The sequence below is a fragment of the Opisthocomus hoazin genome, chromosome 4, assembly GCF_030867145.1.
Source record: "Opisthocomus hoazin isolate bOpiHoa1 chromosome 4, bOpiHoa1.hap1, whole genome shotgun sequence".
Lineage (NCBI taxonomy): Eukaryota > Metazoa > Chordata > Aves > Opisthocomiformes > Opisthocomidae > Opisthocomus > Opisthocomus hoazin.
Window position 1 is genome coordinate 76,398,354 of NC_134417.1, and position 24,158 is coordinate 76,422,511.

A 24,158-nucleotide genomic window follows, 5' to 3' on the forward strand; every position below is an offset into this window, starting at 1 on the left:
ACACAGGATATTTTCAGAAGCCTCCTGCAGAATTCGGAGAAAAGTGCCCCTCACTCCCGCGGCCCCGTTCGCAGGAGCCAGCTCCTCTCCTGCCCCGGGGAGCCAAGCGGGCTCAGACATGGCATACGCTGCACAAAGGCAATTTAAATTACAAGGTGCTGTGTTTTCAGGCAAGTGGAGGAACTTCTGAGTGAATGCCAGAACTGATTTCCAGAGTGTGTTTAGCCGGCAGCATGGAGTAAAGAATGGGTAAGTCTGTCAGGGAGAGGAAATTCACTGTTTCTTTTACTCGCCTGTAAGATAAAGAAAAGCCTGACAAATATGATCCCTTTAAACACAGCTACTTCCATGCCCTGCATAGTGTACTGGGATGTGCACAATACGTATGTCCAAATACTAAACCCCGGTACCTAAGTTACGTCCCAAACTTACTGCACTCTGTGCGATCACAAGCATAAAAATTCAAGCAGCTTGTAAGGAAATGCATAAGCACACACAGGGCTCCAACAGTCAAACGGCTGTAAAAACGGCTGTAAGCTGCACGAGTGCCTCACTGTAACCCCAGACAACTGCTGCACAACAGATCCTACAAATCAAGGCATTACATGTTAAATTTTAAAAATTATTTCTATCTCTAAGGACATACAAATATATTCATACATATACATATCTGTATCTGCTTCTTTATTATGTGTGCATAAAAATGGGAATGCCTAAGCAGTCTGCCTTCCCACTAAGCATCCTGTGAGATACAGCAGTATAATCACACGTGGTATTTTCTGTGGTCACCACCTGCCTGAATGCGCAGGACGGACCTGCTCTGGGACCCAACCCGGAACAGCAGGTGAGACCCTTCCCTGCACCACCCCAGCGTCACAGCACAGCAGCTCCAAGGCTGTTCTGGGAGGGGAAAGCAAGAAGATCAAAGACAGTCAGATGGATTTAACAACGCCAGGTAAATCGTGTTAGTGATTGACAGTGTCTCTGCTTGTGCTACAGGTTTGTGTGGGGCTGGATAAGCTGTTCTAACCAACCTTGTCACAGATGCCACAGTACACTCCTCAGTCTCTGGAGTCCGAGTCGAGAGCTTGGGCTCTCATCTTCAGTGGTGCTGAGCACTCGCAGGTGCAAATGAGGTGAATGAGAGCTGTGCTTTGAATGTACAAAGAGCCGTGAAATCATAAGCATCCACCAGGTCCTAGGTATCTCAAATTGTAGTTGTTTTGGTGCCTCAGTTCTCCATTTGTGAAATCCTACAGACGCCTTATGAACACAACTTTATTAAAGTTTGCAAAGGACCAGATGGAACGTATCAAATGGCACTGAACAGCACATCTTGAAACTAATCATCCTGTCCTCAGAGATGCTCAGCTGCATTCACATTAGTGCTTTGCCACTAGAGAAGTGGCAACGAGCACCCAGTGAGGATGTGAGCTGGGTTTTGATGCTTCCTTCAAACTGGGCCAGGTCACATGCACCAGAAAAGTATCTCTTTCCTCATCTAGCTAGAAATGGGATGGGAATCCCTTTATTCAACATCCTGATGAATTACAGGAACCTACACAGAAAGCCGCAGTCACACACCTCCCTGACCCTATGCAGAATAACGAGCAGAAAGAAACACTTTTGAGTGAGCCACAGGGCATATGGTTGCCTGTGGATTACTCTCAGCTCCACTCACACAAAAATTATCTTAGTGTTTGATTGCATTATTTTTGAGTCAGTTTTTACTTCTGCTCCCTTTGCTTTCCCTTGTGAAGCTATTGCAGTCTTGGTGCTCCTGCTCACCACAACTTGCACTGTTGTTATTTCCATTACAGGATTTCTTCCCAAACCTAAATATTCCCAGACACCTTCTGAACAGGCCCTCAGAGATTCTAGTAAACTGGGAGGTATCTCAAGAAGGGCTGTGTTTTCAGTTTTCCTACTCGCTGAGTGAGTGAGGGGCAGTGCAGCAAACCAGGCAAAAGCCGGAAGGCCCTTGGAGCAGAAGCATCGCATGCCCAGACTTCTTCAGGAAGATGTACCTATTTTCCACGAGGTTCTGAAGAAGCAGAAACACCTCCTTCTTCTCTAAACATCACCTTGAATTTAAAATCAAGTCTGAGTGCTAGCGCAGTGCAATTTCAATGACTCTCCAGGAGAATCGTGTTTAGAAGAGCTCAAAGACTCTCCTGGCTATCAAGGAGACTGGTGCAGTGTAATAAATCAGCCAGACTGAGCTTGAATTCTCAAGGAGCAAGCAAAGCCTTAACACTGCAGACGCTCACTAATTGGAAGTTGTAAGAGCCCTTCACAGCAGAGTCTCCGCATAAGACGGATGAGGCTCCTGCACTCCAAAGGAGCATGTGTGGGAGGTCCTGAAACAGTAGTAGCCCAGTATTTAACATTGCAAAGGCCTTGGATGTGAACAGCGTTGTGGAAGAAGACGGAATTGCTCTTTTGGCAAAACATGTGAAACTGTCTGTGATAACGGGAATGAAAGCAAGGATGACTGAACAAATATTTGCACTGAATGCCTTGTCAGGACAGGGGAATTGCTACTGATATGATCTTTACTTTCAATGTTACTGCTTCTGACAGTCTTACAGACTTTGCAGATGTTTATTGGCCACTAAATCATTCTTCAAGAATGTTGGCTCTGTTCCCAAACCTGAAGAGTCTGAATGTGAGGGGGTTTGTTATTCAGCACACACTGCTGCTTTGGAGACAGTGATTTTCTGGAAACCAGCAGGGAAGCATCATCAACTGATAACAACATGGGACTGAATTCAGACTTCTCAGCACTCGGGGCCTCAGACGCTGAGGCACGCTTGAGTAAATGTGCACCACGTAGCAGGGCTCTGTGTATCCACGTGGCACAGCACGCTGCCTGAGCCGTGACAGCAGTGCTATGCCACATTAATGGACCTGTATCGCAGCAAAGATCGCTGCGGAGAGACAAGGCTTGGTAGCTCAAGCTGACCTTGACACCCTGCTTGCAATTCTTGGTATAGCACAATTGCAGGGATTTTGGGGCCTCTGTAGAACTCACTCTATGACGCTGCGGAGATTATTACTGTTCTGTTCAGCTCCTCTAACTGCAGGACACGCTGCATAACAACAAGGCGTATTCAAACCCTCTGCTATTCATCCCAGGAAGAGCAGTTCGCAAAGACACAATTGCTGAGCTGTAGAGGACCCTAAGCCACAATATTTCAAGCCAAACAGATCTGCTTTCAAATAGAGAGTATCTGAACCACGGGCAGTGTGCCCAGGCTGTTTCTCTGAGTGAAGATGCCGATTCTCTGAGATCATTGCAAACAGCTCTCACCTGAAAAAGCAGCACTGGCCACTGGAAACTATACCTAAATAGTAACTACACCAAAATAGTAGTAATAATAATTGTGATAGTAATGACACATATCTTTTAAATAATGAGTGATAAAAAGTACTCCATGCCTTCATACTAATAAAATGGCAAATTATTGAAGCACAATATATTATTACTACAGTGAAAAAATTTATTATCCAGAACTATTAAACATATTTCTCCCCAAAAGGCACCGCTTACCTTGACCAGTGTAGCCCAAGTCACAATAGTGGACATGATCGAACAGCAGTTTAAGCCAACAGCCTCCTCTAAAACCCAACTGAATTGCTGGCTATCAGCCTCCCAGATCACAGACAATGTTGTCTAAAGCATCCCCTTGCAACATTTTTGCCCTGAATAGGGTGAATACTGTTTGCTTAAAAATGCCAGGTTGGCGCAGAGGTAGGGTGCTTCAAAAATATGTAAGACAGGTGCAGAAGGCAATAATATCATATTTACTACATATTTGTTTTGCATTATCTCATCCATGTTTTTCTGGAAGTCAGGAGATTTCTATCAGGGAATTCTCTCCTGCAACAGTTTGCTATATGGTTAAATCCACCGACATACTTAAAAAAAACATGAATTTTGAATAATTTGAAAGATCTGTAGATCAAAAACAACTCAGAAGCTTTATCAGCGTGTATAAATAACCAGTCTTCCCTCCTGTTGCCATAAGCAAAAAAACCCCTTCATCCAGCAGGGTTTGCAGTCAGGGGAAACTGGGCTAAACATATTTATGCACAAAAATATGGGAAATATCTGCATTCTTAGAATGCAACTCCTCACACAGATGCAGTTGGAAATCACTGTGGACTTTTTGCTCAAGGAGCAACTAAATTAACTTTATCTCAAAGTAACTCACACTTCTGTAATTTGCTTATGTGTCTTCCCTGACCTGCTTAGATGCTTTCCTAAGGGTAAGCAGCATCTGCGACAATCATGCATTTGTATAGACAGCCTCGCATCCTCATTCCCCTTTTAAGAATTAAGATGCTGAATTTCCATTTCTATAGAGAAAAGCAACGAGACAGGAGGCCATGGTTCCAGACATAAATAACACTCATATTTTTTTTGGGAATAACTATGGGGAAAAAACCTGAGATCCTTTGATCCCCCCACAGTCCAACTCCAGGCTTTGAGTCTTTGGATGGAGGATGAGAGGAGGACTCTGAGCAGCCACGCAAGCCAGACAGCTACAGCATAAAGGCTTTAAGCTCTGTGAACTGAAATGTTGCATGTTCTTTAATTAACTTGCTGCTATTATTAGTAGCACTTATGTTTCCACTTTTAAAACAGTAAAAGCTTTTTCTTTCATTTTGCAAGAGTTTTTACTTTTGCCCGTGAGCCATAGCTATCCCATAGAGCGACAGCCTACACATTGCAGTTTGCGAAGTTTATGGAGTCCTGCGAAGGGTCTGCAAAGCAGACGCAGCAAATCCCGTGTGCAGACAGCACCTGCTTTCCTCCTCACCCTCCTTCTGCAACAGCGGGCAAACAGACTGCACACCACCACCAAATGTTGTATTTGAGGGTACAGATTCACTGGGGCACGTGAAGCCCTCACACAACCGACCTAGCTGGCTGCCACCAACCGTTTCACTTTGGATGAACAAACTAGCAAGGTGTTGGCAAAACCAGTCCCTCGAAGCACCGCTGAGAGAGTGGCTCACCCACAGGCAGGACTCAACTAGTGCTGCCATACAGCTCCAACCCCAACCGCAAGCCAAGGTCAAGCATAGCTTTTAAAATACTCTCCTCACAGCACTCCCTAGGCAACTATCACCTCAGGCAGGAGCATCTTGATGGCAAGAAGAGACTTCTGCTGTGGTTCTTTCAAAAAAAATCCAAGACTACCTGCTGGGATGGCACTTGCCTTGCAAAGTTAATGCCAAACTGTACCAGCCCATCAAGCATAAGGCGCTGTGTATGCATGGCTGCTGGCATTAAACTAATTGTTGCTGGAAGAATTTGCTAGAAATTTGGAAATGGTAATTGCTGCCCCAAAAAAGGGCAGATGGGGAAGTATGACTTGTGGATACGGGGCACAAGGGCCTTGGGAAAGTTTCCCCTGGCCACAATGCTGTGCATATGTGCCCTACCCCTGAATTTGGTGCGTAAGCTGGTTAGTATACCGCACTTAAAATGAAAAAAATATCCCTTTGAAAGAAGTGCCTTGAAACTGAGATATTGGCAACAGATGAGACTCACTTGCTGTGATTACTGAAAGACAAATTTTTGAGCAAGACTCCTATTTGACTTCCTTCCAAAGCCTCCTCAAGACTCCAAATACTGTGGCCTTTAAAATCAAGAGAGCAAAATGTTTTCTGTTGAAATAACTGGTAATGTGAAAGCAGAAAATTTGCATATTAAAACTAAGGTTTGAATTGTACTGCTGTTTGTCAATAAATTCACAACAGTTTCTTTTCGTGTCTCAGAGGAAAACAGGTTCTCTATAAAATGTTTAGTAGGACGCTAAGTTTTAGAAAAATAGGCAAAAATTATAAATGGAAGCACTACTTTTTCAAGGATGATGAAAACAGTATCTAGATATATAGCACCTAAATGCTACATTTACTTATACAGCTCATTAGAAAAATAGGCATTTATGTTTGAAGGAAACAGTAGAAATTTTTCTCTGATTATATAACAGAGCTTCAGATGGGTTTAGAGCTCTCTAACTGTTCTTGTTCTTATAGATACATGCAAGACACATTCCTTTACAAAACATTCCTACTTTCTAAACAGCAAAAAGGATGCTCTCCTTTGAGCACATACATACTTTTCATTTATTTGGACAGAAAAAGAAAAATTAAACAGAAAAAATTTCCAATGAACACTTGCTAATTTGAAACACTAAAAATTTTCCCATATTGAAAGCAGATTGCTCTGAAGAAACGCTCATTTCAAGGTCATAACAGCGCTGGCAAAACTCAAGAAAGTTGTAGTCCAACTTGCTTGTGTTCAGCTGTGTTTACTTAGTCTCAATTTGACAAAAGTCTGCCTCTGATTATACGTAGCAGTCATCTGCTCACAGATAAATAGATATTACACAAACGTTTGGAGGGAATGACATTTGGCTATCATTATTTTTGGAATAATTTACTCTGCATCCTTAACTTAAAACACCAAAATGATTCATAATGGTTTTTGGACCCAAGTATTTCCATTTAATAACTAAATTGACCTCTGTGACCTTTGTGGACTTTATATTGTACACGTGAGTGGATTAAAACAAAGGCAATCTATTGTTAAATATTCTGTATGCCTGGGAAAGGTGGATTTACACAGAATTGAGAGAAAAGCCAGTGGCACAGCTGGTCCATTCACTGCAGCAGGTCAGAACCCAGCACCCACACTGCAAAGGGCTCAGGGTGCTGCTGGAGAAGCAGCTCTAACCCAGCTCCACAAGACACCTCACCCCATCTCAACCTGCAAGCAAGTGTAGACTGCTCCGCTCTCTGCACAGCACATACCTGAAGATAAACCCCACACTAGCAGGAAACCTAACAGCAGTGCCTGAAATACAAATGTTTTCTATTTCAAATGTACCTATTTCAGATGTAAACTTAATAGTTTTCTGCCTATTATTTGTAGGAGGAAAAACGAATATATATTGGATGTCAAACTGAAATTTTGCCTTATCCAAGGCAGGTAGTTGTTTCATGATATTTATAAAATAGCTTATATTTTAAAGCAGACCTGCAATATTTCTCTGATGCGGATAGAGATTTTGCCCAGTTAAAGATATTACTTAGCCTACAGCATTTTGTGTTATAAATTGTCCAGGAATAAGGAAAGAACCTACGAATAAATTATAGTCCCTACTGTCATGCTTTCTATCTTTCTAATTCTCTACCCTTTAAGCCCCTGTCAGCTCCCCAACATCAGCTACCACTAAGAGCACTTCCATGTCAAGCACTGGAACTATCAAGGGTAACTGAAGGTCCATGAGGCATATTGTTACTGCTGCACATTTGAAGTGGAAGATGTTTCCAGAGTATGGTGACAGGTGGAAGGATAAAACCTAGACCAGACAGAGGGTCAGACAAATTTGTTTCTGTAAAGTTAACATGCTTTCAAAATGTCTTTTCAATTAGAATACCAAAATTAAGAAAGTCTCTGATGCAATAGGAACCATATGTGTTTGACATATCCAGCTTCTCTATCTTTGACATCTAAATATTCAGTTTAAAGAAAATTAAGACATTTGTTTACAAAGAACTAGTTTATGTGTTTACAAGACTAAGCTGAATGTTTTTAGATGGAACAATTATATACTAGTCATTTCCCCTCACTGTCCCTTTTTTCAGGAAGGAGTATTACTGTGAAGAAGGAATGTGTTTTCGATGTGGACAGCTGGAGGTACAGAAAACAGATTTCTGTCATGTGGAACAAATGCAGCAAATTCCTTCTTTATGGGCTGTCTTCTTACAGGGACTAAGTATTAGGAGCTCATTACACTATGATGCAAAACCCTACTCACTCAGAAGTGTGCTAATGATTGTGACCCAAAGAAGAGTTAATTCAGATGGAATCCAGGAAAATGAGGCAGCACAGAAACCTCATCAGCAGTCCAATCACATGACAAAACGCGAGGCATCTCTAAAGCCACTGCCTGCCAAAAAAGAAAGGCTGCTGCAAGAAAAATACTTTCACAGCTTGATATCTGGGTCTTGTGACTGCTATCCAAACAAGGAGTAAAAGTGGTACTATATAATGTGGCAGGGTAAACAGAACCACCCACTTGTCATCACCAATTGTGTTTTTAATTCAGATAAACTCTGTTTCTTCAAAAAATGATGGGGGGAAAAGAAACAAAACCTTTTGTTGAACTTGAAAATTTTATATATAATCTGATCTAGCATGACATATTTTAGGCTTATATATATCATGAACTACATAGGAATGCATGATTTGCCATGCAGGATCAGACTATTGGTCCATCCTGGGTGATGCTCATGTCAGAGGAGCACAAAGACGTTGCCCTCAGAAAACTATGCAATAGGTTAAGAAGATTTTCTGCCTGCAACTTAGAGATGATGACTTGAAAAATATTCAAACAGGAGATCTGATCTGCAAAACTTACAGGAAGAAGTACACCTGGGAGAAGTTCAAACTTTCAGGAACGCTGGGTCAGAGAAGCCTCCATATTTGGCCAAACTGTCTCACAGTAGCCTGAAAACCAGTCACAGTGTTCAAAACAGGTCTTGGTGGGAATCATCAAAGGCTGGGCTGGGTATGATTAAGCAAAAGTGTGAAAACTCTTCTATACTTTTGGGTCCAGCTTAGTCAGGGATTGTGGATACATCAAGAAACTGGAAAATCAATAACCACACACCCTACACAAACAGACACATCACCACCACCACTGCCGGCACCAGAACTAGCCTATTTCCCAGTCCCAGACTAAGTTCTGGTTTTCTCCTGAGTTGTGAGCAACAGTTTGGATTAATTTGCTTTGCATTCTAAGCAAGGTTATACCCTCTTCTGGAAGTGTATTCGCTTTTAGCCTGTGTAACATGGAAAAAAATGCCAAGACATAGTAATTAGATTCAATGGTGCCTTCCAAGAAGAGTGGTAAAATACATATCTTGAATGCTTATCTATCCTTGTTTGTCTAACACTTTGAAATGTCAAACTTCTAATTTTGAATTGTGAAAAATGCCAATATCTCCTATGCTTCCCTAATTTATTCTAGAGGCCTTCACGATTACACACCAGATTCCAACCAGTATTTCCATCATATCTTCTTCCTCAGTGTTTTCTCTTCTTACTTTAATCCCTTTGATCTCTTTTCTTTCCTCTTTCTTCCCCTCCATTTCTCTCCCCTTTCCTCTTCCTTTTTGTTCTTGTCCTCAATTCTGCATTCCCTTTCCTTGTCCTCTCTCAGCCTCCTCTCTTTACATCTTACAAAAGTTTCTGTTCTTTATTTTCCCACCTGTACTTATTTCCTGGCTGTGGGTTTTTCTTTTTCCCCTTCATCCCCATCCCTTCTTCTATCTTTTGCCTCCTAGAGCTAAAATGACACTCCAGCCATAGCCTACCTGAAAAGCATAGTACATCTTTTAAGTCCATTGTTAGTACTAAAGGGATGGAAAGTGTCTCAAAAAGAGCTAAATGACTATTCCAGTCACCGCCCTGGACAAACAAGTGTAGCTTCCATTGACAGCTGGAGGAGTTCAGCGCCTGAGTCAAGTTATTCCCCATTTGATCCCAGTCATTGTTTCACGTGGGAGTCCTGCTATAGCAATCTGTCCCCACACCAGGGCACGGAGAGACAGACAGAATTTCTTGCAGTGGCTGCAGGGTGTTGGTGATGAGAAAAACAACTCAGGTAATACAAGTCCTTTCTTCACTCTTAACTGAGAATGGCATATAACGTAAGTGAAAACTTTATTCAAACTTAAAAGACCAAGAAAGAGGTCTGTATTAATACGGAGACAGTTATGAACCGCTTCATCCCCTGCATTCTGCTGGATCTCTTAAGAAAATACCAAAACATTGCAACAAAAGTTCCTTGTATGGCATCCATCATGTAATTAATATCACAACTAATGAAAATCCCTGTCTTGGCTTCAAGTGAAGTGGTTTAACATCCTATGGAAGGACAGAATTACACCACACAAGCAATAAGGTCCAGAGGATAAAAAGACTAAGAAGCATTGATCTGTCGAACTTCTTGAGATTTGCCAATCAAAACAGTAAATGTTAGCTTTCCAAGACGAAACAAGCTAACAGAAACATGCACTAGAAATCATCTTTATGGACGATGCTCCAGAGAACACATTGGGGAACACTTTTGTTTTTCATGGTGAATGAATTGTCCCCCTAAGAACCCCCCAGCCGAAGCCTGGCTGCCCCCTCCACCTGGTGCTGCCTGGGCAAGCTAGAGCTGTCCATGCACCGCCCAACCCAACTTCCACGTCCAGTTTTTCAAAGTTTTCCCTGTTTTCTTTGTCTCTCTCTTTTTATATGGCTTCTGGCGGTTTTGTGTGCGTGTTTTTGCTGCTGCTCGCTTCCCACCCTTACCACTCTCCAACTGCTTGTCAGGCAGGCACAACAATTCCATGTAAGGAACACGGGGAAGAGAAGCATTCCTTGATTTTTCTGTGCACAGTAACTTGCACGACACTTGATCATACACAGAGATTAAGTCATTCATGAATAGGGCCCAAAGGGAGGAACAAGTCCAGAAAAACAACCGTCCTTGCTGGTAGTGTGGCATCCAGAACTCCACAGTCATTACCGCCACTCTTACAGTTCGTAGCCGATCTGGCAAAGTGAGGAATCCAACTGCAGGCTCTGTGGTTTAAATAAAATGTATCTACAGCAGCTTGGATCAATGTTTAAAAATGTTCCATGTTATTTTAGTCCAAGGACAAGCTTTTAAAATTAAAAGAAAACTTTGGCTTTAATTACAGATTAAAAGTGAAAGTTGTTTAACAAGAATGCAGTTCTGAGAAGAACAGTAATAGATATGATTTAAAATTTAAACTCGTTCTTCTCTCTCCTAGCACGTGACGTCTCCTTGTAAATATTTAAAACAACAGTTTGAAAGCGATTAATTTGCGGACAACATTTAGGGTGCTTCTGCCTTGCTGTCATGGATCTTTGGCATAGCTAGACTTTTTCCTACATTTATGTTTTCAAGCTAAAATAAGTGTCAGATTTTGATGCATGTCGCAACGGCCAAAAAAGAACCACAACCGTAACTTTTACATCCTTTGCCCCTAAATTTTGTTACTACACATGTGATGTAGCACGTCACCACCTTATACATAAATGCAAAGGGTTTATTCCAGATCAGCTACGAGCAATGCGGTCCCAAAGTGGTTAGGTGCTACAATGGAGAAGCTGCTGCTCTTGGGAAGATTTTCAGCAACAATTGCCCATCTGAAAATCATTAGTGCATAGCAGTGGATTTTCCACATGTTCATATGCTGGACAAGCAGGTTGCCCTTGAAGTATGGTTCCCCGGGGGAAGAAGGAAAACCCAGAGAAAAGTATTCTATTGTCAGATCATGGTTTCACTAAAGCCAGACAAAAATATGGTCAAGCATTCACTTGGCTGCTCTGCTGGCAAAACTATAGGGTACCGAAATGGAGACAGCTAATGAAGAAGGCAAAGAATGAAGCTCAGGAAGAAGAAGATCTTAAAGGAGTACAGATATTTTTTTTCTTTTAAAAAATCAGAAATAGGGTTAAGTACACAAATTCAACGACTTTACTTTTGTAAGGCCAAAAAGGTTTGGAAAGGGCAGTATTTTCCTGATAAAGTATCTCATCTTCTAATTCAGCTGTGTTTGAAGCACTGAAATTATTGAAGGAGCCTAAATAAAAAAGGGTATGACTATAATTAGGCAGCATTTGATATTTAATGCCCCATTAATTGATAATTTGGCTTGAAGGAGGAAAAAAGTTGGCAAAAGGGAATGGAATTCTTTAGCTCCTTGTTTTACTTACAAAAAATTCCCAATGGGCTTCACTTAAACAAAGAACTTTAGTTTTCCACTGGAAAGACAAAAAGAAAATCTTGGTCTAGCATGTCCTGCCACATGCTTTAACTACACAGTAAAAGAGTATGTACTTGGATCCCAAGCACATTTCAGAAGTGTAGTATTTATTAGCTGCTCTGTTGCCAAGTTCCACTATTATCATTTTATTATAACTAAGGTATATTTTTACTAACTAAATTATATTTAGGTCTTCAGTTTAAGCATTTGAAGGTCTCAGAGTGTCACGCACAGATGACATACAATATATCACAGGAATTTGTTGATTTTCTCCCTTCTCCTCTCCTCTATAAACAGTTACCCTATATCTGTGATCTCGGGGCATTCGACTTTCCTAAACCCATAATCCAGCTGTAAAGATACGCGGGGGCTGAGGGAGCGAAATCCTCGGATGGAGCAGAGCTTGCCAAGGACGGAGGTGAGCCCCGTTACTGGATAACCCATGGCACACACGGGGGGGCGATACCCCGAGGGGCAGTGCAAACCCACCTCTCCCTACTACCCCCTTCAGACACCTGGCTCCAACCCTCCTCTGCTGCCCTTCTCCCTGCTCACCCAGACCCGGCTTTTTGCCGAGACCTCCTGCTCCCAGGCGGGGCCACGGGCTGGTTTTCCATAGGCGGGAGGTGTTGGGTGGTGGGACACAGGCTCTCCACGGGCGTGGGCGGAAAGGGGCCAGTGGCTTACGACAAGTTTGCCCCAGCAAAGCCATGTCTCACACTTCCTGTTAGAGGATTTTTGGTCCTGGGGAGAGAGGGGAGCTGCTGCCTGGAGGGCGTTGGGACAGGATGGAAAGAGGACACGGCCATGAGGCAGGAGAGGTTTTCGGTGGGCTCCCATCAGGCTGGGTGTTGCAGCTCCTCTGGGCAGGGAACAGGTGTCTCCGAGCTGCCACGACGCCCGCAGAGAGATGTCAGAGCTCCTCAAACCTCAGCAAGTGCCACACTATTGTGGGGCCGAATACAGCCTTTCTTTTTCCTGATTCGTGCAAGGAATGCAGGAAGAGCAGTACCCAAGTATGAGCACTTACGTTCTCCAAGGGTCACAGTCTTTGATCTGTGAGCAAAGATCCCACTGAACGCACATTGATTTCACCAAATGAAGTTTGGAAAGCTTTGCAAACACATGAACATTGTGTGTCAAACCATGTGGCGTGCTCTGGGGCCAAAACACTCAAAAACCAGAGCAGATCTTGGAGCACTGGATGTTTTGTTTGTCCAACATAAAGCACTTCCAAAGGCTTGGTTTGAAAACAGCTGAGTGCCTGTCCATCGATTACCAGGTGAAGCTAAAGGCACTGTGAGCTGACGACCAGATGTAATTCTTAGCCCCTTTTGAAATTAGGCAGCAGAGAATCAGGGATATGAATCTGTGAGTTGAATGAGATACAAAGTACTGAGAAATATTAATGACCTTTTCTCTATCTAGAGCCACAACAAATGTAACAAACACAGGTTAATGCTTATGTGCACTTGTAGCCAGGAGAAATTATCATCACTCACAGTCTCACTAGACGAGGAGTGAAAAAAGCAGCAGAAATGCTGGAAGACAGTACTAAAACATGCTTATAAAGATGCCTGCTATTTTTACTCATTTAAAGTGCTTAAACAAGCATTTCTTTACTTTGATTTAGCCAGCAAAAAAAGACCTTTGCATAAAACAAAGGATCACTGGGATCAATACCTGCAGGTCAGCCTCATCTTCTCTGCTGACCTCCATGAACAGGATTTTAGGCTTTGCTAGGCAAGCTGGAGTAAGCACCTCAGTGAGGTATGGGATTTGAAAGGAAGATGCCTCATCATTTGTGGATATCACAATCGGCAGCCTCTTTTGCTCTGTCTTTGCAAGGTTCACTGCCATGGAGAACTACCGCACAGCTCTAAGCTGAAGGAGTAAGTACAGCAAAATGGCAAGGCAGCAGGCTTGAATTCCACAGATATCCTAATAGAGCACTGAGGAAATGTGTACGTGTGTATGTATATATATACACGAAAGATTGTGTGGTTTACAAACACCACTACAGTTGCTGGAGCTGGCCAGAGCAGGACAGCTTTTTTGGGGGGTTCTCTTCACTCCAAAAAGTATCTCTAAACATCCAGTACTACTGAGATTCAATAATTAGGAAGCCCATAACAACTGCAGTTCTGATACTGTGGGCAGGCAAGGGCCCCAGGCTGCAGCCAGCACCCACGCTCGCCCAGCTGACATTCATCTTAGAGGCTACGCTGCGCTCTTGCTGACACTGCTCTCGCTGCCGACACAGACAGTGCTACAGCCAGCCAGAGCCTTCCCCGATGAAGCAACAAAGGCCACTGCCTTCTGGAGGAAGTTCCTGTTTGAAGACAATCCCGGGGAAATGAATTAGCGATGCAGTAACCAACAGCTACACCAGCAAAACAACGTGAGAGGGAGAGAAGCAGCTGCCGGTCCAGGCCCCTCATGGCCCACAGCAGGGCAAAGCCAGACCCCGGCTCTTTGGGGTGGGAAGAACAATTAGAAGAGCAGGGACCTGCATGAAAAGCCCCCAGAAGTCAACAGCCGAGACAGATTCTCCAGCACACCAAGTTCTCGTTAAAACTGCCCACAGTGTCCAGTCCACAAAGTACATCTAGTGCAAGGAGAGCAATCCCGCTGCTGTTTTGCAATGCATTACAAAATACCTTGGCTAGCAGAAAGAATTTGAGGCAATTCGCTCCTGAAGAGCCAGGTCGTGAAGAGCCTTCATTTTTCCAGCAAACTGGATTTAAGCTGACAAATAGTAACTGAGAGAAAAAAAGCCTGACAAAGTAAAGGGGAGATGGAGAAACCGACAACATTTAACTTGATCTTTGATGGTGTAAATCTGTCAATACCCACAAATGACCACGAGGCCATATGCCAGTTTTCACTCTGAGATACCGTAACTAAGACATTTGGCTGGTACTTCACATTGGAAAGAAAGTTTTTACATTTAGAAATGTAAAACATTGTAACATTTAAGGAATTTTGGCTACAGCCCACTAGCCAACCTTCCCCCAGCTTCAGCTAAGGGATTATTTTGAATGTTGCTTTCCTTTTCATGCATCTGTTGCCTAAATCAATGTGGAGGCATGAGGGAGGGACTGAAAATTGGCCCTAGAAATAGCGGTCGGTATATTTTGGTGTCATAACTGAGAGTCTTGGCAACCCTTGTTAACTTGAAATGTCAGTGCCATAGCAAACGATCTGGTCATCGTAACCTCAACTTCTGGCCATCAGTGAAAGAACAGAGACAGAGTCTCCAACATCAGGTTTCAAGGCCACAGTGAAAAATTAAGGAAAATACATTTCATGGCTTGTTGGAATTTCATTTTACCTATTTTTGTGTGTTTCTTTTCGGCTGTTCCAGCTCTAGCTGTTTATCTGATCTCTTTCTGTTTGAATTGTTTTTACTTCTTCCAGATTTTCTACAATACAGTTTACTTCTCCAACTTACTTTCCTGCTTTAAACTCCTGCTTGTTTTTTTTTGTAGCTCACCTAAAATTCACTTATATTATACAAGCCTTCTGAGTGCTTTGACTGTTAGGACATATTTCTCCTTTAACAGATCTAAAGTGGCTATCTGATGCCAATTTAATGCCATAAAGCATAAAAGACCTCAAATGGTCTTTACTAATCACTGATAATTTCCACATCTACTCCTTGTATCTCACACCCAAATTTTTAAGTTTGGAGTGAAGTGGATTGAATAAAACTGAATCCAACTCTGCTTTTCTGGTTTTGGATAATTAGAAATTGAACTTTACAGATGAAGATGAGGGATGCTTTTCCTGAACAGGTGTTTTTATGAGCGCTCCCCTTCCTCCATCAAGATGGCAAAAATCTCATACACAAACAATACCCACAGGTTCCCCATATTTTCTGAATACAGTCAAAGAGTTGTCTGCATGGCTGGGTATAAACTCATCTAACGTTAGTCCACATTGAGATCCCTTCAATCCACTTCTCAAATTGTGCCAAAACCCTCCCAAAAGCTTCTCAGTGAGTACAGATGGAAGATCAGAAGTCTGGTCTTGCTAAACTGCTTTCATCATTATGTTTCTGGTATTCACATTATGGACAAATGACCTAAAAAATTTCAGTTAAACACATAAAGGAGTTTTTTAAGTTACAGAATGACTTTCAAAAACCACAAACCTGCAAAGGGAAATAGGATTTGCTGGATCAGATAAGATTACTAGTCTATCTGGTCAAGCACGTTCAGTGTACAGCTTTTTAGAAAAGAAAATTAAAATGGAAGTGATGGTGAATAAAACTAATTTTGCAGTTCAATACTGAATCAGTTTTGAAGATATTTTAAGGAGAATCTAATTGAAAATCCACCCATAAAAACCCAATCTGGTCTTTCTATTTCCCTATTTTTTTATGTTCTGATCAACAGATAAATTCTATTGTTCGCTCCAGCATGAATATAATTTCTTACGCTACCTGGGAGTCATCAAACCTTGCTTTGGAGCAAGACTTTGCACAGATTCAAGGGTTTTCCACCCACATCAAAATATTGCCATGGTATGGAGAATGCATGTGCTTATGCATGTAAGCAAACACAGAAAAACCTAAAACATTTCCTTTATTTACAGCTGTATGACTGAATAGAAACAAGCTGCTTTCCACTAGTCTCATCACGGGCATAAAGTATTTCAAACTCCAGGAATACTGAGAAGCTCACAGTTTTATTCAGCAGTCATCATGCTCCAAATTTACAAGCCTACCTCGGATGGCTATTACTGGGATGTACCTGCTTAAATCCCTTCCACAGATGGGAGAATGAACACTGTCCATGCCAAGTTTCAGTCTGGATTGAATTTTTACAGCTGGATCATAAATTTGTGGATTAAAAGGGTTCTAATGGAAAGACAGACACAGCCTTAACTTCAGCAACATGAACAGCAGCACCATAACACTGCGCGGGGGACAGTCTACGCTACAAGTAGAATCTACCAGGGTGTTACCCAAAGTCGTGTTATTTCTTCCCAGCAGCGGAAGGAGGCTGGGACATGCAGAAACCCCACACCAGGTATGAAGTTTCAATTCTGATGTTTTTCCAGAAAGAAGTGAAACTTTTATGGGCTCGCCATTCCTTTAAATTTACTGCCCCAGAACGTGGAAAGTCCAGCCCTCGTCCCCCTCCTGCTACTGCTCCATCCAGCCTGCACCTGACTTTCCTGCATCCCGCTCCCTCCTGGTCACGCTTTGGGGCACTGCACATAGATTGCTGTGTAAGTGTCACCGAAGATCGCAGTTACTTGTGCAGGAGATGATAGATTTCACATGTAAAAGTAACTCACTGGGCAAAAGGAAGGATTTTGCCCTGTAATTTCTCTTTCTCCTCCATGCAGGTGTCATGGGCAGATGTCTTGGTGCAGGGACAGAGCCAGCCGGAGACCCATGTGAGCCCCGAGGAGCAGAACGGGCACATTTTGGGGTCGGAGCCTGCACAAGTTTTGCTCACAACCCAGCACCGGGGTGATCTGCCTCCAGGCACAGCTTTGCACTCAAAAGCACTTTCCAACCAGTGATATATAAAGTGTGTGATTTCAAAGTCACTCCCGATGGGGTGATGGCACACGTCTCTGTGCTTCTGTCTTTGCAAACACTTGTGTTTTGTTCCTCTTTTTCTCTCTTTCATGTTCAAATTCGTGCCACATATTTCATGTTCATTGGCCCACATCCCCTCTTTGGCACAAACAGCTGATAACCACATTTTACTCCTGGGTAGGGGAGAGAGCAGACATATCCTCCTTCATGCCCCCAGAAGCGTATTGGGGACAAAGCCACTGTGGCAGGGTCCCTCTGCACACGCATCAACGCAGCGCAGGGCAGGAAGGCTTTGGAGACAACCCACAGCACACAAACCTGCACTCCTGCCCAATGCTGCGCCACTCCATCCCCGTCCACTCGAGCTGGTGCGTTTCCCCGTTATCTCATCTCGTTATCACCCCCCGACCCCCCGTATGCCCTCCTCGTTTGAGTGGTGCTTCCTTTTGCAATGCACGCAACTGCTGGCAGCGGCAGTGGCTGCAGCCAGCCGGTGTTTCCAAGGCTGAGGATCCCCCAGATCAGCACTAAAGCCAGGCCAGCTGACACGCTGCAAGGCGGCGTGGAAGCCCGATGTTTCTGGTCTAGGAGATCTGCACAGAAATTTGGATACCAGGGAAAATCCTCACTGCTCAGGCAGTGGAAGGGAAGAAGGAATCACATTCATTTCACTAGATCAGTTTTCCCAAGCTGTAGCTTCACACTTGTTAAATATTGCTTAAATTAACTGCTATTTTTCTTACTAATTTCCCTATTATATTCATTACTAGCCATGCAGTCTACAGCTAAAATGGGAAAACAGTCTGATTTATGATCATGTGCTTTTCCATGCACATAATTTCCTGAAACATTCATATTTGGGCTGGCCTCAGGTTTTAAGACCAAGCATAATTCTGAAGACATTTTGAACAATGGGAAAATGGGGATAAATATTTCTCTCTCTTTGAACATGCACCTTCACTAAATGAATGAGGCCCAAGGCTTGCCAGGGAACAGCCCTTGCCGAGGCCTGGAGCACTGGCTAACTCTGAAGAGAAGCATGAAAATATATAGTTGTTAGTGATCAGTGACAGCACCATACATTTTTCCTGCTGTGTCTGAGAGAGGTCTTGGGCAAGCGCAGGGGTCTGCTGCTTTTTTGGCCGCTGCTGTGAATATTTGCACTGGGGAAATTTTAATGGTCTCGGAGAAACACAGGCGGGCTGCTGTACCGGCACGGGCAGCAGCAACCTGTGGTTGTGGAAACATGGCTGAACCCTTGATTTTTTTGGTGTCTCTGATTTTTTGGTCAGATGTTGTCATCTTTTCCATTTCAAATCATTCATGCAAGAATGTCTCATCCTCTGCGATGATAAAGCTGTCAGGAGTTGAGACGTGCTGCCCTGAAGCAAGCTGACTTGAAGAAAAGCCTCTGCGGCCAAGCGACTGGCTCGAGTTAGTTTTTACCGAAGTTCGCGGAAAATTTGCCGTGACATCAACAGCAGCAAAACCAGCAGAGGTGTACATGCACCTCCTCTGCTCCATGGGGTCTCCACAGCAGTTATACCCAAACTATGTCCCACCACCTTGCTGCTGTTAGAAGCACATCTGACCCACACATAGGCCATCTCCAGAATCTTTAATACTTTGGATTTAAAAAACAAAAAAGCCCAAAAAACATTCATAGCCATTCGCATCTGAAAATAAACAGATAAAACAAGGATGCACAGTGTTTGCACCCAGCACCTGTGAGAAAACACGTACTCTCTCTTCCCACAGAACTGACCATTAAAAGCAGGGAGCGGGGAGAAATGGCTCAGAAAAGCTACCGCTGCCAGGAGCGCTGCCTCCCACCTCGCTTCCTCCAGGCAAAGCCCTCCCCTGCCTGCCGGCAGCCCCTGGGTGCCCAGGCTTTTGGGAGGGTGCTCTGCTGACACTCCCAGCCCACCCAGCGCTCTCTTTCCCCATTCCCCTACCTGAGAGACCTTCTGGTTGAAAATGCTACCTTTCCACACAAAAAGATTCAGTTCTGACGAAGCACCGTTTTCCAGGGTCATGTGGAAATAATCCCAACCCATTCCACTTGCAACTCAAATACTGAGAAACTGAGAAACTAAAGGGAATTAGAAAGAAAAAGCAGCTTATTTGATTTTCGCTGTTCAAACTGAATGAAATTTAAAAAGTGAACAAGCAACTTAACTAGCAGGGAGCAGGCAGGATCTTTAAAATTCTCAAGTATGGGCTATCACATCTGGTATATTAAACCTGACACTGTCCCTGTAGTAAAGCTGTTTCCTTTTAATCTTTCTTTAGAAAAAAAAAACAGAACAGCAAATTAAACGCAATCCTCTCTGCAATTCTCAATTCCATGCTATTTCAGTGTTGACGAATCAGGTCATGTAATAATAAAATTCCTGCAGAAATATGATCTTAACTGTGTAACCTTCAAATTGCAGTTATGCTGCTGTGTGCATTTAATACTGTACTTGACATTCCCCTTTTCCATTTCACTTCTGGATGACATTAGGTTCTGCAACAAGGACCTCCTTCAGCTCTCCCAGGTTACCATTTATTTTAAAGTATCCCCAAGGTCTTCTGCACCGTTTAGATCAAACTTGCAAAAGTCACTGGTACTAGCGGTTTTTGCGGGTCCCTCGAGCTGTTTCTGAAAAGGGGTTCCATTGTGTTCATATTATGCTTTTAAATTTTATAGCTCATTTTTAAATTACATGTTAATTTCTAAAAATGTTAAATTGTGAGGAAAAGTTGGCAAGGACCACACAAAATCACAGCGCTGTTCTGCAGCTTGCGTGTGTCTCTCTGTAGCACTTCTGTGTCCGGCTATACCCTTACATTCAAGTGCTCTGTATGAATGCGGGCCTGATCCTGCAGTGTGCTGAGGGTCTCATCAGAAGCGCTCGGTGTGCTGCCATAAACGACCCAGGATCACTCTTTATAAATCACAAACTTTACAGGATCCAAATGAAAGAAAGCAAGGAAGGCGAGAGGAAAGAAAAAGGCAGTAGTAAGGAAAGCATCAGAAACAGAGCACACTCCTGAGTATAAATGTCTAAAAATAGAGATCAAACATCTTAAAAAATCAACCAGTCATTCAAGAGCTTTTTAAAAGCCACCCTCCTCTCCAGGCCTGCAAGCCTTTAGTTTCCTCACTCTTTTCATTTGTTCTGGCTTTTCTACTGTGCTAAGTAACACATAAAGTGAAATCAATGAAAATCTGCCCACAGAAAAAAGTTAGAAAACTCCCCGTCCTGCCATTTCGTCTCCCTTTCTCTCATTTCAATTTTTGCTTTCGTTCACCAAACGCAGCTCACCAGACAGCGATATCCCAGAAAACTGGGATTTTTCGTTTCCTCGTGCTATAACGACGCAGAACATTGCGTTCCCGCAGGTGACGGTCGATAGGGTACGCGCAGAGCAGTGCAGCGCGACGACAGAGAAAGCCAGCATTTTAGTGATCCGTAAACCAAAGACCGACGCTGCCGTTTTAGATTTACCTCCAGCCTCAGCATAAACATTATTAGATCTTTTCCTCACAGGTTTCTGGAGCGCTCGTTGCAGTCAGACTGTTGTTTCTGTGTGCGTTTGTACAACACATACAGATCGGCAAGTCTGGTTTTAGTTATTCCTGTCACACGGAGAACCTGCTGTGAATGACAGCACGCCAAGGAGTTCATGAAAACTTGTTCTCCAACACGGATTTTTAACTGAACAAAAACACTGAACCAAGCCTTTCAGCGGTCAGTTTAACACATATATTTGACCAATTATATATATTTATATATCGTACCTGCACTAGGATTAATCCGAAACGAAATTTTCAGCCTTAAGTGAACACACTCGTGTATATCACGCTATTTACATATGCATATCGGCTTATGACAGACACGCTCACATATGTGACATATCTGACCGAGCACGGCCGCACTCCGCACCGGCCGCTCCGTTGTCCCCGTGCCGGCCGGCCGCCCGCGCCACCTCGCCTCCCGCGGCAGCTCTCCAGCTGCGCGGCTGGTGTGGGGACGGAGCCGAGCGGGCCCCCCACCCGCAGGGGACCCGGCCCGAGGCTTGCTGCTCCCGCCCCGGCACCGAAGCCACTTCTCAGGAGCTGGCAATAACCGCGCAGCGCGAGGCCGCTCTCCCGACAGCTGGCTGTACAGCCTGCCCTTCACCCCTACACGGGATCTCCCAGTTGCATGAAGCTAGCGTAGCACACGGCCCCCTCTTTATAAGCATGTTAATGACTCAGACGGAAACCGTGCAACCCATTTTCCTTATCAACTTTAAACTGCCATTTCTTGTGTTTGTCATCGGACGCGGCATTCGTGCCCTGTTAATCTGGTGCAGCACGTGGCCACGCTGACCCCAGGCACTGGGCGAGCAAAGTCGCTCTGGACACACTGATGTACCTGAAATCAGGGTCCGGCCCGTAACACGAACCAGACGTGGTGAGTAAGCTTTCTACTTGCAATCTGCTGCGAAAAGTTGTTTTTCCAGGGAAGTACAATAAAGAATTTGCTTCACCACCAATGACTGCCTGCTCTTAGGAGCACAACAACCTTGCCAAACGCTTCTCAAAAATAAAATATCCATCAGTTTTCATCCTGTGTTTTTTGAAATATGACTCAAAATGTCTTCCTAAACTAAAATATCTAGTAGGGACTTCACAACTCTGCTTCAACCTCTTTGTGTTAAAAATCAGCTGTTTCAAAAAATTGCAGTAGGTTGCTCCTTGTAAGTGGTGATATCTCACTTGAAAACACACTTGCTGCTTTCAGGAAGGTACGAGTGGCACAGTCAGCCACACCCTGGTATTTTCCTTCACCAAAATGGATTGCAGCTATTTTTGAGAACACAGATACAGGTCTGCTGCATGACTGCATTGAGAACCACCACGCCAGGTATTCAAATTACAAAGACATTAAAAAAATTCATAATTTATCTCTTCCTATCTAACAGTCATTTGGATAATTTAATCTATTTCTAAACAGATTTCCTGAATGGATGATAACTTGAAAATATTTGCTTTTTTCGTGGAGGGCTCAATTCCTGCATGTTATAACATCATCAAAAAATCATTTATGGGACTGTAATCTTATAGCTGAAAAAAGCCTATTTATACCTATTATTTCCTGAATGTGCACACATACATAGGAAGGCTATAGCAAATAATACAGTGTGCCCACATGATCTTTTTCCTTCTATCAGCAGGCTACTGTTTGTCTGCTTTGGAAGTATAAAAAGAATAAAACTGTATCCTGAGAGCTGCTGGCGTGTTCTCATCAAAGGTCACAGTACTTCAAAATATTAACAAAGATATTTAAGAACTGACTTAAATACGATCTCAAGAGGAGTTCTAAGAATGTCAGTTACAATCTTTAAGGACAAATATACTGGTTTTCAGTCATTCCAGCCCAGCTTGTGAACTCACACAGTTACAGTGTGCCTGTCTCAGCCTTCTCATTAAAGACCATACTTCTTAGTGCAGCTTGAAACTTGGCAAGAAGAACTTAATCCAGTAGCAAATTTATTACAATTTTTAAAAAGTCATTGTGTCCATTTTTAAGTTATGGTATAAAAGTACAGAAAAACAGAAGTTTACACATCTGAGTTGCTTCGTCTGTTCTTGAGTAACTTTTCACTTAAAAATAAAACTTGGCAGACAATACGCCTGTAATGCAGACCAAATGCATTTGGTATGTTGGGCAGAAAAAAGCTAAATGAACAGAGAGAGTTAATTTTGAAACTTTTTCATCATGCACGCACTACTCTTGCTCCCCACAAGATCCCGTCTCTCTGTGGAGTCCCTACTCCCCCCTTGGTCATCCCCTGATGACCTGCATGCACCAATGTCCTCCTACCCCCACCAGAGCATTCAGCCTTCTGAAATCCTTGTCGCCCCTCCACAGGGACAAAAAAATCACATAAAATGTGCCAGGAAAGAGAGGGAAAAGGCTGCAAACTTGAAAGGTTGCAAAGGCGAGGGGCACCAAACCTGCCTGCCAGGGAAGCCAAGGGGAACCAAGTACAACAACTCAATCTCTATTAACTTTAGTGCAAAGACCTCCAGCACTTCTCCACCCCGAAAGCGACACTGCCCACAGGGTGGTCTCTGGCAGTATAACCCCCCAAGAAAGGGCCCGGGACAATGCAAAGGGCTGCTGCGATGGATGGAAACCCTGAGGTGCTGGCAGAGACCTCCAGAGCCTGGGATGCAAAACTTCGTTTTTTTCAAAGGTAAGAGGACAGCCTTTGCCTTACGTCCCCAGAGAAATACAGAACAAGCTTCACAAGAGGAGCCTTGAAGCATTCCCTGCCCCACAGGGACCCGAGCAGGTCCTGATCTTGCCCTGATTTACGGCAATTTACTGGCATCAACCAGGCAGTCCCATGTGCCTTCCTCTGACTGGTAACACAATGGATGATATAAATCATGCTTTTATGTTCTTATTGATAAGATTAAAATAATAAATTATGTGTAACCCTTCAAAAAAACATTATGCCAAGATATTTAATGGCCAAGTCCGTGGCCCCTTAGTTCAGTGCACTGTGTCTGGAGAGTGATGCAGAAACTGAATCCACGCATCCCTAAGAGATGCATGAGCACCGAAGGGCTGCGTACCGGAGAAGGCACTATGAGGACAGAAAAGATGCTGTACAACAGGGCAAGATGTTCATGTGCACTCCATTGGGGTGCATATGGCCCAGGTAAGTGCCACAAACAATTTCAAAGGCC

General features: G+C 43.4%; 1 protein-coding gene across 2 annotated transcripts in view; it reads right to left on the minus strand.

The window, feature by feature from the left end:
* The window catches only part of MKX (mohawk homeobox), a 47,542-nt gene that overhangs the window by 11,206 nt on the left and 12,178 nt on the right, over positions 1-24,158 (minus strand). The gene's annotated exons all lie outside the window — the stretch shown is intronic.